Below are 12,495 nucleotides of genomic sequence, written 5' to 3' on the forward strand. Positions count from 1 at the left end.
TGACCACTATGATCCTGCTAAGAAGATCAAGACAAAGGAAGAAGAACTGGAAGAACTGATTTCCTTGTGGGGTAGAAGTAAAGAATACATCCTTCTCTGTCATCCCAGAAGGGACTAAATTTCTCTATATGTTGTCTGTGTGTGCTTTATTGCAGAATGTTCCGATTAGCCTGTTGAGTCTCAAGTTGCCAATGACAAAGAACTGTTAAATTTCCCTCTTTTAGCAAGTGGACTTTGATTTCCTTGTGAGGACTCTTCCATCAACATGATGACCTGGCCTGGACCAAAGACTGAGAAGATCAGAAAAGCCTACTGGCATAAAAATAGACATTCAGTTTTACCCTGAAAGGAAGAAATTAACATTTTGATTTTCTTGATTGAGACAGCAAATTCCATTTATAAATGTGAATAACAGAATTTGTATTTACACTGTTTTGGCTGAAACATAAGAATTAAAAAAAAACAAACCCCATAAAAATCTATAAAATGTTAAAAAAATATATAAAAGTGATGGTCTTGATTTATTTATTGCCTATATAGTGTGGATAGTCTTTCCCACTTAATGTTGTATTATACCTTCTAACTTATTTTCTTTTGTAGCTGCTAACATCATTGGAAGTGATCCTATGAGCTGGTTCCTTTGCATCTAATGGTCTTCCTTTCACAGAATATGTGAAAGAAGAGAGTGGAAGGAGTTGGAGAGATCTTCTCCCTGAAGATCAGAGAAGGTATAAAGTAGTTAACTAGCCCCCCCCCCAAGGATATGTGGTAGAGGTTAAGTGAGAGCCTAAGCTGTATGGGTGATGATCAAGGGATTAAAGAGGCATTACAAAAGATAAGGCCATCGCAGAAAGATTAAATTATTTCTTTTCTTTGGTGTACTAAAGAGGATGTTGGGGAGGTACTGTACTGGAGAAGGTTTTCATGGGTAATGATTCAGATGGACTGAACCAAATCAAGGTGAACCTAGAAGATGTGGTAGACCTGATTGACAAACTGAAGAGTAGTAAATCACCTGGACCAGATGGTATACATCCCAGAGTTCTGAAGGAACTAAAAAATGAAATTTCAAACCTATTAGTAAAAATTTGTAACCTATCATTAAAATCATTCATTGTACCTGAAGACTGGAGGATAGCTAATGTAACCCCAATATTTAAAGGGCTCCAGGGGTGATCTGGGAAACTACAAACTGGTTAGCCTGACTTCAGTGCCAGGAAAAATAGTGGAAAGTGTTCTAAACATCAAAATCACAGAACATATAGAAAGACATAGTTTAATGGAACAAAGTCAGCATGGCTTTACGCAAGGCAAGTCTTGCCTCACAGATCTGCTTCACTTTTTTGAAGGAGTTAATAAACATGTGGATAAAGGTAAACCGGTAGATGTAGTGTACTTGGATTTTCAGAAGGCGTTTGACTAAGTTCCTCATGAGAGGCTTCTAGGTAAAGTAAAAAGTCATGGGATAGGTGGTGATGTCCTTTCGTGGATTACAAACTGGCTAAAAGACAGGAAACAGAGAGTAGGATTAAATGGACAATTTTCTCAGTGGAAGGGCGTGGGCAGTGGAGTGACTCAAGGATCTGTACTGGGACCCTTACTTTTCAATATATTTATAAATGATCTGGAAAGAAATACGACGAGTGAGATTATCAAATTTGCAGATGATACAAAATTGTTCAGAGTAGTTAAATCACAGCAGATTGTGATAAATTGCAGGAAGACCTTGTGAGACTGGAAAATTGGGCATCCAAATGGCAGATGAAATTTAATGTGGATAAGTACAAGGTGATGCATATAGGGAAAAATAACCCATGCTATAGTTACACAATGTTAGGTTCCATATTAGGTGCTACTACCCAAGAAAGAGATCTAGGCATCATAGTGGATAACACATTGTAATTGTCGGTTCAGTGTGCTGCGGCAGTCAAAAAAGCAAACAGAATGTTGGGAATTATTAGAAAGGAAATGGTGAATGAAACAGAAAATGTCATAATGCCTCGGTATCGCTCCATGGTGAGACCCCACCTTGAATACTGTGTACAATTCTGGTTGCCACATCTAAAAAAAGATATAATTGCGATGGAGAAGGTACAGAGAAGGGCGACCAAAATGATAAGGGGAATGGAACAGCTCCCCTATGAGGAAAGACTAAAGAGGTTAGGACTTTTCAGCTTGGAGAAGAGACGGCTGAGGGGGGATATGATAGAGGTGTTTAAAATCATGAGAGGTCTAGAACAGGTAGAAGTGAATTGGTTATGTACTCTTTCAGATAACAGAAAGACTAGGGGGCACTCCATGAAGTTAGCATGTGGCACATTTAAAGCTAATCGGAGGAAGTTCTTTTTCACTCAATGCACAATTAAACTCTGGAATTTGTTGCTAGAGGATGTGGTTAGTGCAGTTAGTGTAGCTGGGTTTAAAAAAGGTTTGGATAAGTTCTTGGAGGAGAAGTCCATTACCTGCTATTAATTAAGTTGACTTAGAAAATAGCCACTGCTATTATTAGCAACAGTAACATGGAATAGACTTAGTTTTTGGGTACTTGCCAGGTTCTTATGGCCTGCATTGGCCTGCATCCAGTACAGGATGCTGGGCTTGATGGACCCTTGGTCTGAACCTGTATGGCACATTCGTATGACCCACTTGGTATGGTTCCCCTCTCTGGGGAGCAGGTAGTAACATCTTTAATAAAGTGTTCTTCCCACAGGAGAACAGCAGTAGATGATGGAGCATAGGATTCTCCCTCCAGGAGGATGAAGAGGAAGGTATATGTGTAATGTCTTGTATTGTAATTGTGATGTTTCTAGATAAAAGCACTCAGCCTTTTGCCTATACTGGATGTAGCTCCCACTTGGGATGGTACTTCCTTGTGGTGAGGCCATGTATTGCGACATCTACCATGTCATGTATATGTTTAATGTTTTGTGTACAGAAATATGGAAACATTCTCTCTTACACAATTTTTTTGTGGTGGGTGGGGGGAGAGTATGGCCAACCCTTTGGTTTGTCACTAGATGGCCCTAGGTCCCTCACCATCTGGACTAGTAAAGCATGGGATGTCCATTCTCTCTTTGTCTCTCCACTGAGCTGACTGTGATTAGCTATCCCAGGGGGCATAAGGCGGAGCTAGAGGTAGAGAGTGGAGATCAGTTTGATTTAGGTTTTGAGGAGAAAGGAGCTGTTTCTTTTCATTTCTTCCTGCTGAGTTGGGCCCATTAACCCAGCTTGGTGTTTTCCTGCATTCAGAGGAAGATCCTTTCTCAGTATAATCCCTGTTTGAGAGCATCTGCCTCCGTTTTGTAGAGAGTGAAGGTTTTTGTAGATTTTGGTTGGGTTTTTGATAAGTTTTCTTATTCTGGGGAACACCTTGTGCTTTGGAAAAGAGAAAACTGGGCTGTTTGTACTGATGTGTAGACAGTGGCAATCACCCCTGCAAAGAAAAAATGCAAATAGTTCAACATATCATTTCATTTGTTGAATGTTTTTGGGACAATGATTGACTTTTTGTAAATGATCAGTAAATTCCAATGTACACCCAGTCTGAGAACCGCTTGTTTATCCTTGAGAAGGATACAACTATAAAGAAATACACACACTACAGAAGAGACACTCCATCACCTGGGTTGCAAAGATTTCCTCCCCTCCCCCCCCCCCCACACACACAAAAAGAGCTCACTCACTGGGAAGTGCAGAAAGAAGGGGAAGGATGGCAAGAGCAGCCCCGACTAATACTTTTACGGCCCTAGGGGAACCAAACCCCCCCCCCCCCAGACAAAAGGTTACACATGCAAAGCAGCTAATGCAGAAGCAATTCAATGCGAATAAAATAAAGTAGCTGATTTAGAAAAATGTCAACCCCATTATTTTACTGCATTTCAGGGAGGTGTAGTTATTTTTTCCTGGGGGTTAATGCACATCCAAAGTCCTCGAGAGGCCTATTAAAAGTACAGGCCTCAAAATAACTATACCCCTACAAGTGCCTAAATGTACATTGGGGATCTTGGTAGAACTCTGCCCATCCTGGGGCCACGTATCGAGGTGGCCCAAGAACACAAAAGTAAAAAAAAGATTTTAAAATTGCGGGATGCTCCATCGCCTACTCTAACCCCTCCCCTTTGCATTACAAACTGTTATGGTTATTGTTGTTTGGGTGGATCCTTGGATACACAAACACAGATTTGAATCTTTTATTAAACAGTTTTGGAAACCACCAGAGGTGGCAGTAGTGAGTAGTGGATGTTGAGCCCAGCCCACAGAATGCTGGAACAGCAAATCCTCTGCTAGGCTGTGCTGTAGTGGAAAGAGACTGAGAGTTATTAGTACACAATGAGAAGCATTCAGAGTCCCAGGTAGAATTAGGAGAAGCTCCGAGACAGGGAGAGCAGGCCCTCGAGGAGAGAGTACCTGGTTCCAGTGAAGCAGTACTGTGGAATAGATGGTAGTTGTACTCACTGATGGAAACTGTTAGTGAAGTCTTCCCTTAGAGCAGATGGAAACTGTTAGTGAAGTCTTCCCTTAGAGCAGAGAGACTCAGTTGTATTGTACTCACGTAGCAGTAACAGAGATTCCACTAGACAAGAGGTCTGGCATCGGAACAGAGGGCAGGTCCTCAAGGAGCGAGTATCTGGTTCCAGTGAAGTAGTACTGTGGAATAGATGGTAGTTGTACTCACAGATGGAAACTGTTAGTGAAGTCTTCCAAGTAGAAAGGTTTGAAGATGCAGGCAGCGACTCAGGAAACATGGGCCCTCGAGGAATGAGTACCAGTTTCCTGATAGCACCTGAAAAAAGCAGAAGAGGCCCCCGAGAAGTGGGTACCCCGTTAGCAACCCCGAAGGGTGTAAGAGTTCCAGATAGCGCTGGAGTGGCAGAGCAGCTTCGGTACGGAGAGCGAATCCCATCCGTAGAGTTACCGTTGCCAACGGGCCGATTCAGTAAAGTCCTTGGGAGAGCGGACAAACGCTCGCTCTCCTGGCTCGCGCACAGGCCATTCTGTATTTAAATTAGGTGGTGCGGTAGAAACGGGCAAAAGGAGGCGCTAGGGACAGTAGCGAGTCCCTAGCGCCTCCTTTTGACCCAGAGCGGCGGTTGTCAGCGGGTTTCACAGCCGACGCTCAATTTTGCCGGTGTCGGTTCTCGAGCCCGCTGACAGCCACGGGCTCGGAAAGCGGACGCCGGCAAAATTGAGCGTCCGGTTTTCGGCCCGACAGCTGCCGGCCCATTAAAACATTTTTTTTCTTTTTTTTTTTACTTTTTTTACTCTTCGGGACCTCCGACTTAATATCGCCATGATATTAAGTCGGAGGGTGCACTTTCCCAGTGCTGGCAGAAACTAGCGCCTACCTTTGGGTAGGTGCTAATTTCTGAAAGTAAAATGTGCGGCTTGGCTGCATATTTTGCTTTCTGTATCGCGCGGGCATACCTAATAGGGCCATCAACATGCATTTGCATGTTGATGCTGCGGGTTGGCCGCGCGTTTTCTGCCCCTTACTGAATAAGGGGTAAGGGAAAACACGCTTCCAAGGGCAGGTTAACAGTATCGGCCTGTTAATGAGCTAGCTGTATCGGCCTGTTAATGAGCTAGCAAATACTGTAGGCTTAAATATCCGGGCAGTGTGACGTCATATCAGGGGGACGCCTCTGAGGTTCACGTCAACGTGGAAATAAAGATGAGGGCGGCATGCGAGCGCGCGCCCTAAGGTACCTTGGAGGAGCATGGAGGGAGGCAGCACCAAAGCCGATCCAGGGACGCCGGAGAGGACAGCAAACAGACGCCGCGGCAGCCAGTAGTCCGAGGTGAGCGGGAGGAGCCACAAGTAGTGAGAGGTAGGCAGGGCAAAGCCGTAATAGACCGAGGGTCGCAACACAAACCCCCTGCTCCAAGCAATGAATCCCTTCAAAGTAGTATGCCTCCAGAAGCCCCCACCCCCAGGCCCCCCTGAAAAAAAAAAGCCTCCCTGGCAGTCAAGGGTAACACAACACCCCTTCAAGATAACTCTCTTTTGGTATAGGACCCTCTGGATCCCCCATAACTAAAAGAGAAGCATTGGTGGTACAGAATTGACCCATAGTACCCCCTAGCCCAGTAAACCCCATCTCCCAAAATAGCGCTGAATGGCCTTTGCCCCTACTAAGTAATACTTCTGTATTTCACAGCAACCTCAACAGGCAGCCCTGCAGTGGGCGGAGTCTACCAAGCCCCCAATGTCTGGATTTAGCTACTTTGCAGGGGAGGGGAATTTTGGGCCCCAGGCCCTTTAATGAAATGCGGCCCCCACTGAGGTGGACCACCATCAGATGAGTAGGCCCTTTTTCATGGTGTGATTTTTTGTGACATGTTTCTCTCATGGTAAAAAACTTACATGGCAAGACCTTCATGGTATTTTGTTGGGAAGAGCAAAATATTGCAGGAACACCTCCCCATAATATTTTTCCCCTTCAGTGATAAAATATCATGGCTTAGTAAATGACCTGCAAAGGTTGAACTTGGAGATGACCTGTCAACTTCAGGAGACTTACAAGCATGGCTAGTAGGAAAAGCCACCAAGGTATCCAAAAGTCCTATACTGAAAACCTGGGGCTCCAATGATGTCATAGGCTTCTCTTTCCTTTCCTTGCCTATCAAGGATAGAGAAGATTCTTGTTCACTAAATCCTCAAGTCCATTCTTGTATATAATACTCAAGGCAGCTAGATGTCCATATTCCCCAAGCAGCTCCCAATGGACATGCCTCTATTGCTCACCCCTTAGACTGTATGCCGACAGCTGCATGCTGTAAGCTTCTGGTATTGTAGGAAGTAGAATCCTGGGATGATGATACCAACTGAGGTAGACTTCTCCTCCTCCTCCTGTTCCTTCAGCCTATGCCGCAAATGCTCTTCCTATAGCACACACAGCCTCTTATTAGTACCAGATCCTTTGGATTGAATACCATTGGCTTATGATTTTGTAGGAAGTGGAGTTCTATAGTGATGATGGAGAAGGAGGGAGTCCTCCCCTCCTCCTCAAGTTCGTCCAGTTGTTGCAACAAATGCTGTCCCCACAGCACATACAGTTTTTTTTTTGTTTTTTTTTTAAATTTTTTATTTCTCAGCTTTTACAAAAAATATACAATAAATCATTGTTATCGGAAATACAGAAATTATAAAGTTAGTAGTGGGCCATTCCTGCCCTTAACATTAGAAACAAAATCAAAGATTTCTTATTTGCAAACATCGTTTTCTTGTTACATAGGAAATACAGGGGGGAAAGGAAACTATACGAGGAGTAACAAAAAGAAACAATTACAAATTACTAGCCCTGTAACTACCACCTTTACATATAGACCTCATTACAACTCCTCAGGTGGTCTCCTACCAGATAAAAAATCCTTCAGTTGGGCCGGTAAAAAGAAAACATATGTGTTACTGGCCAGTTGTATTATGCATTTACAGGGGTAGCGTAGTTTAAAACTACCCCCAGCTGCTATGGTCTCAGATCTCATAAGTAGAAATTCTTTTCTATGCTGCTGCGTAGACTTAGCTAAGTCAGGATATACTCGAACAAGGCCTCCACAGAAAGAAACATTTATATTTTTAAAATAATTCTTCATTATCAAGGATACAGCTGTTTCTTCAAAAAATGTCACAAAGAGCACTGCACGGTCAATGATTTCAACATTAGAGTTTTCTAAGTAATCAGTCAGATTATGAAATTCTGACTCTTGAGGGGGAAAAGTGATCGGCGTGCTACTTCTCTTTGGAAGAAAGTAGAGCTTTTTTGTAGTTGGTATCTCACTCTGAGGAATCTTCAGAACCTCCATTACAAATTTTTTGAAAGTTAACAAGGGTATTTCCCCTGCAATTATAGGAAAATTCAACAGTCTCAAATTTAGGTGTCTCACATAGTTCTCTATCGATTCAATTCTTCTTAAAGATGAAATCCTTTCTGAGACCATTGTAACATTGATACTTTGGAGGTTTTTTATATCTTCATTTATTTTCTTTATAGAATTATCTTGCATCAAAAACTTTTGATTAGTGTCCTGTTCAAGTACACCAACCTTAACTGCTATCTCGTCCAGTTTCAGGGTTTGATTATCTAGTTTAGAAGACATTTTCACCATTAGACAACAATCTTTGAGTTCTAAAAAAATAAATAAATAATAATTTGTCTTATTTTTTATTTATATTTTCCTCTGCAACTGGACTACAATATCTAAGTTCAAAAATTCAAAAACTCATTTTATCTTATTATTTACATCTGGCATGGTTAATATGTCACTATATCCAAGTTAAATAGTTAAATTATACAGATTATATTACATAATTTTATTAATTACAATGTTAATCTATAATATTTATTATCATTATGTTATATTGTCATCCAGTTATATTGTTACATATGTGCCACTGTTCTATGTAAAGCCCCTTATCTCTGTTGGGCAGTTTATTGTTAAATGTAAACCGGAGTGATTTGTAGCCTCTATAAGAACCTCGGTATATAAAAATTAAAAATAAATAAATAAATAAATAAATTAGTTCCCAGATGTTATCCAGGGTAATAACCGCCGGTTTATTCAATTGCTGGGAGAGGGTTCTTACCCCGGTTCTATCGAGACCGCTCACTTCTCCCGTTGTCCTGGGTCCTTCCGCAGCCTCCTCCACTCCCCTGCTCGGTTCCTCGGGGTTCCAGGATTTCTCCTGCCTCTCCAGCCGTTCGGTCGGCGTCTGAACCACCCAGCTGAGCATGCCCGATGACTTCATCAGCCTGCGACTCAGCTCCTCTGCCGACGGGCGGGGGCAAGGCTCTAACCGGCGTCCTGAGGTCTGGAGGGCTCAATGATAGCTCCCCTGGTGAGTACGGCTCTCCTCCCGCCTGCTCTCCAACGGGGATTGCAACCCTCATTTGCGGCGTTTGGAGGGAGAATTCGGTTATTAATCGCTGACCGGCAGCATTATCAGGGTCGGGTGGGAAGACTCGAATCTTGCCTTTCCGCTTATGAGGCATCAAAACTCGAGGAAATAGCGTAGCACATACAGTTTTATACCAGGACCAGATCCCCTCCCTATTTTGCCTTTTCAGTAAAATTTTGTAATCCAAAGAATTATTTCTACTGTTTTGATTTTTATGTATGGACTACATCTTCTTTCTGTATATCTGCTGAAAGCAAAATTGTTTACCTCTAAAGGTAATCTCCAACGACAGCTGGATGTCAGTCATCACAAGAGGGTGATATCATTAGATGGAGCCCAGTACAAAACTTTTATCCCTAAGTTTCTACAACTTTGAGTATGCTCCATTAAGCTTGTGTAGGATGCTATTCTGCCATGCCTCCAAGTGCGGGCCCCTTCAGTCTACTTTCTTAGTTTATACTTGGAGAAGCCAACTCCAAAGGGAGATGGACAGATTTCATGTAGTTTCATGCTGCCCTCAGAGAACACGTATTACAGGTAAGTAACTGCTTTCTCTGGGGACAAGCAGGATGATAGTCCTAACAAGTGGGTGCTTCCTTGCTACATACTGTCTCAAACAAAAATAGGGGAAAACAAAACAGTGCCAGCAGGCACAGCAAATGCTTTTGGAAGCAATGAGCCCTTTTATTTTTATTATAATTTTCTCTATAGTGGCAGCCTGGAACAAAACTAGTGGGCCCTAGGAGAAATGGAATTGAGTTCTACACCTCAAACAGATTCCTCAGGACAGGTCAAATCTACTATTGTGTGGGAGTCCCTGCCCAAACAATAATGTGATGTGAAGAGACAGAAACAGATCTACCATTGGTGTGCCTCACTCGTGGAATATCTGCTTTGCTATCCACCAGTCCAGGGACTATTCATTCGGTTCCAGGATCTGACTCAATCTGTCTGCTAGGACATTCTCCTCACCTGCCATATGTAACTCTGAGGACATGTTCCTACTTATTGATGTAGACATGGCAACCTGATTGTTCATGTGGACAAGAATTATTTTGTTGGTCAATTGATCTTTAAAAGCTCTCCATAGCTCCAGGAGGTTTTTGTGATGAAACTTTTCCTGAGCAGACCAAAGTCCTTGGATACAGAACCCATATCTATCCATGGTTAGGACATTTGGAACTGAAGGAATTTGGAAGGTAGTCCTGAATGGCTGAGTGATGCAGATACATGAGAAGAGCCCAATTGATCTGAGGATTTGTTGGGCTCTTCTCATGTAGAGATGTGCCAAGGTAACAACATGCACTGCTGATACCATGAGCCCAACAACCTCAACATGTCTCATGCTGATACCTGCTGACTCTCCTGAATTCTCTCCAATGCAGACATCATTGTGATAGCCCTCTAATGCAGGAGGAAGGTTCTCCCTTCAGTCATAGCTAGCAGTGCTTCTATAAATTCCAACTGAAATGACAGGCTCAAATGAGACTTTAGGTAGTTGATGCTGAACCCCAGTAACTCCAGCACTCAGATGGGTCTGCAAATTAATTCTGTGGCACTTGCCTGAAATGTGCTCTTAACTTGTAAGTCCTGATGCTAGGATAAATCTTAAGCAGGATTTGATGGTCAATTTGGAGGGCATCCAACAGGTTTCATCTGTACCATTTTTTATTATGTTAAAGACTTATGTTTCTAGGGTTACACTGGGCCAACAGTTTACATAAAACCTCAGCATTCCCCCAACAAGATGTCCTCTTGCACAGGTACCAGGATGTAGGCTATGATCTCTGCGATCCAGTTAAATCTCGTCCAAGGTTTTGACTGATACTTGTTGTAGCTTAGGGGCCCTCTCTTGCTTCAGGAAGGCATGAGGGGCCTGTTGTTGACAGGACTGAGGGGATGGAGGAAAACACCTCCTTGGCTGATAGAAGTGTCACTTCGGCCCCATATTTCGATACCTCCTAGCTGAGGAGGTTGGATATGAAGTGGATGTGAAGAGTTGTTGAAGCATCGCACAGTTTCCTTTGATTTGGGCCAGCCCTTCCTTAATCCTAACTTTTTTTTAATTTAAATATGAAATACATTGTAATATGACCATATATTCCATAAAGCAACAAAACATCAATAATTATTCATTACATGTCATTAATTATTCATTACATGTCACATATGCCCTATAATAGGAGGAGAATCCAAGTAAATAATTCTGGATTATTTTGCTAGAATTAAGCAAAAATAATTAGGAGTTAGGAGTTTACTAGAAATGTTTCTAAATGCATTGGATCAACAAAACCAAATTTTTTTCCTTTATAGTTGACTAAACATAAACATGGTAATTTCAAAAAGAATGTAGCACCTAGTGCTAACACCCAGCTTTTTAAGGTCAAAAAACTCCTCCTTCTTACCTGAGTGGTCCTGGCCATATCAGGAAAGATTTGGACTTTAAGTCCACAAAATAATACATCTTTAACAGCAAAAAATGTTTTAAACAATTTCTCTTTATCTTGCTCTGCCACACATGAAATAATTAAAGTAGCTCTATTATTGATCAGGTCTATCGACTCTTCTAAGAAGGTCGAAATATCTGGTGATGTTGAAGCTTCTCCCTCTATTTGTCCTTCAGATTCTCTGAAGGGCTTTTTAGGTAAATAATACATTTTAGAAAGTTTGGGGATATCTTCATCATCGTATAATAGATTCTCTTTTAGAAATTTTTTAAACAACTCCCAAGGGGAGAGGAGGCGAGTCAAAGGAAAATTAATAATTCTTAATAGGGATGTGAATCGGGCTTCGGACGATTGAAAATATCGGACGATATTTTCAAAATCGTCAGAAATCGGGGGCTCCCCCAAAATGATAGGAAAACCCCATGATATTGTTCGTGGGGGTTCTCTTATCGTTTTGGGGAGGGTGGGAAAAACGGCACACAAAAATAACCCCTAAACCCACCCCGACCCTTTAAAACTAATTCCTTAGCTTCCCCCACCCTCCTGACCCCCCAAAAAACTTTTTACAGGTACCTGGTGGTCCAGTGGGGGTCCTGGGAGCAATCTCCCGTTCCTGGGCCATTGGCTGCCATTAATCAAAATGGCACCGATGGCCCTTTGCCCTTACCATGTGACAGGGTATCCGTGCCATTGGTCGGCCCCTGTCACATGGTAGGAGCACTGGATGGCCCGCGCCATTTTTAAAGATGGCGCGGGCCATCCAGTGCTCCCTCCATGTGACAGGGGCCGGCCAATGGCACGGATACCCTGTCACATGGTAAGGGCAAAGGCCATCGGCGCCATTTTTATTAGTGGCAGCCGATGGCCCGAGAGCGGGAGATCGCTCCCGGGACCCCCCTGGACCACCAGGTACCTGTAAAATGTTTTTTGGGGGGGGTCGGGAGGGTGGGGGAAGCTAAGGGATTAGCTTTTTTTTTATTTTTTTTTTTTAAATTATATTTTATTGATTTTTTAGAAACGTTTGCCAAAACATTGCGAATAGTAAGAATTACAAATAAGACAAACAGCTTATGGTACATAATTGAATAAGTAAGTCCTTGGTAAATGATAGAGACTACAATATTATATTATTACTAACCTTTTAGCATAACT

This window comes from Rhinatrema bivittatum, chromosome 2, assembly GCF_901001135.1.
Source record: "Rhinatrema bivittatum chromosome 2, aRhiBiv1.1, whole genome shotgun sequence".
Taxonomy (NCBI): domain Eukaryota; kingdom Metazoa; phylum Chordata; class Amphibia; order Gymnophiona; family Rhinatrematidae; genus Rhinatrema; species Rhinatrema bivittatum.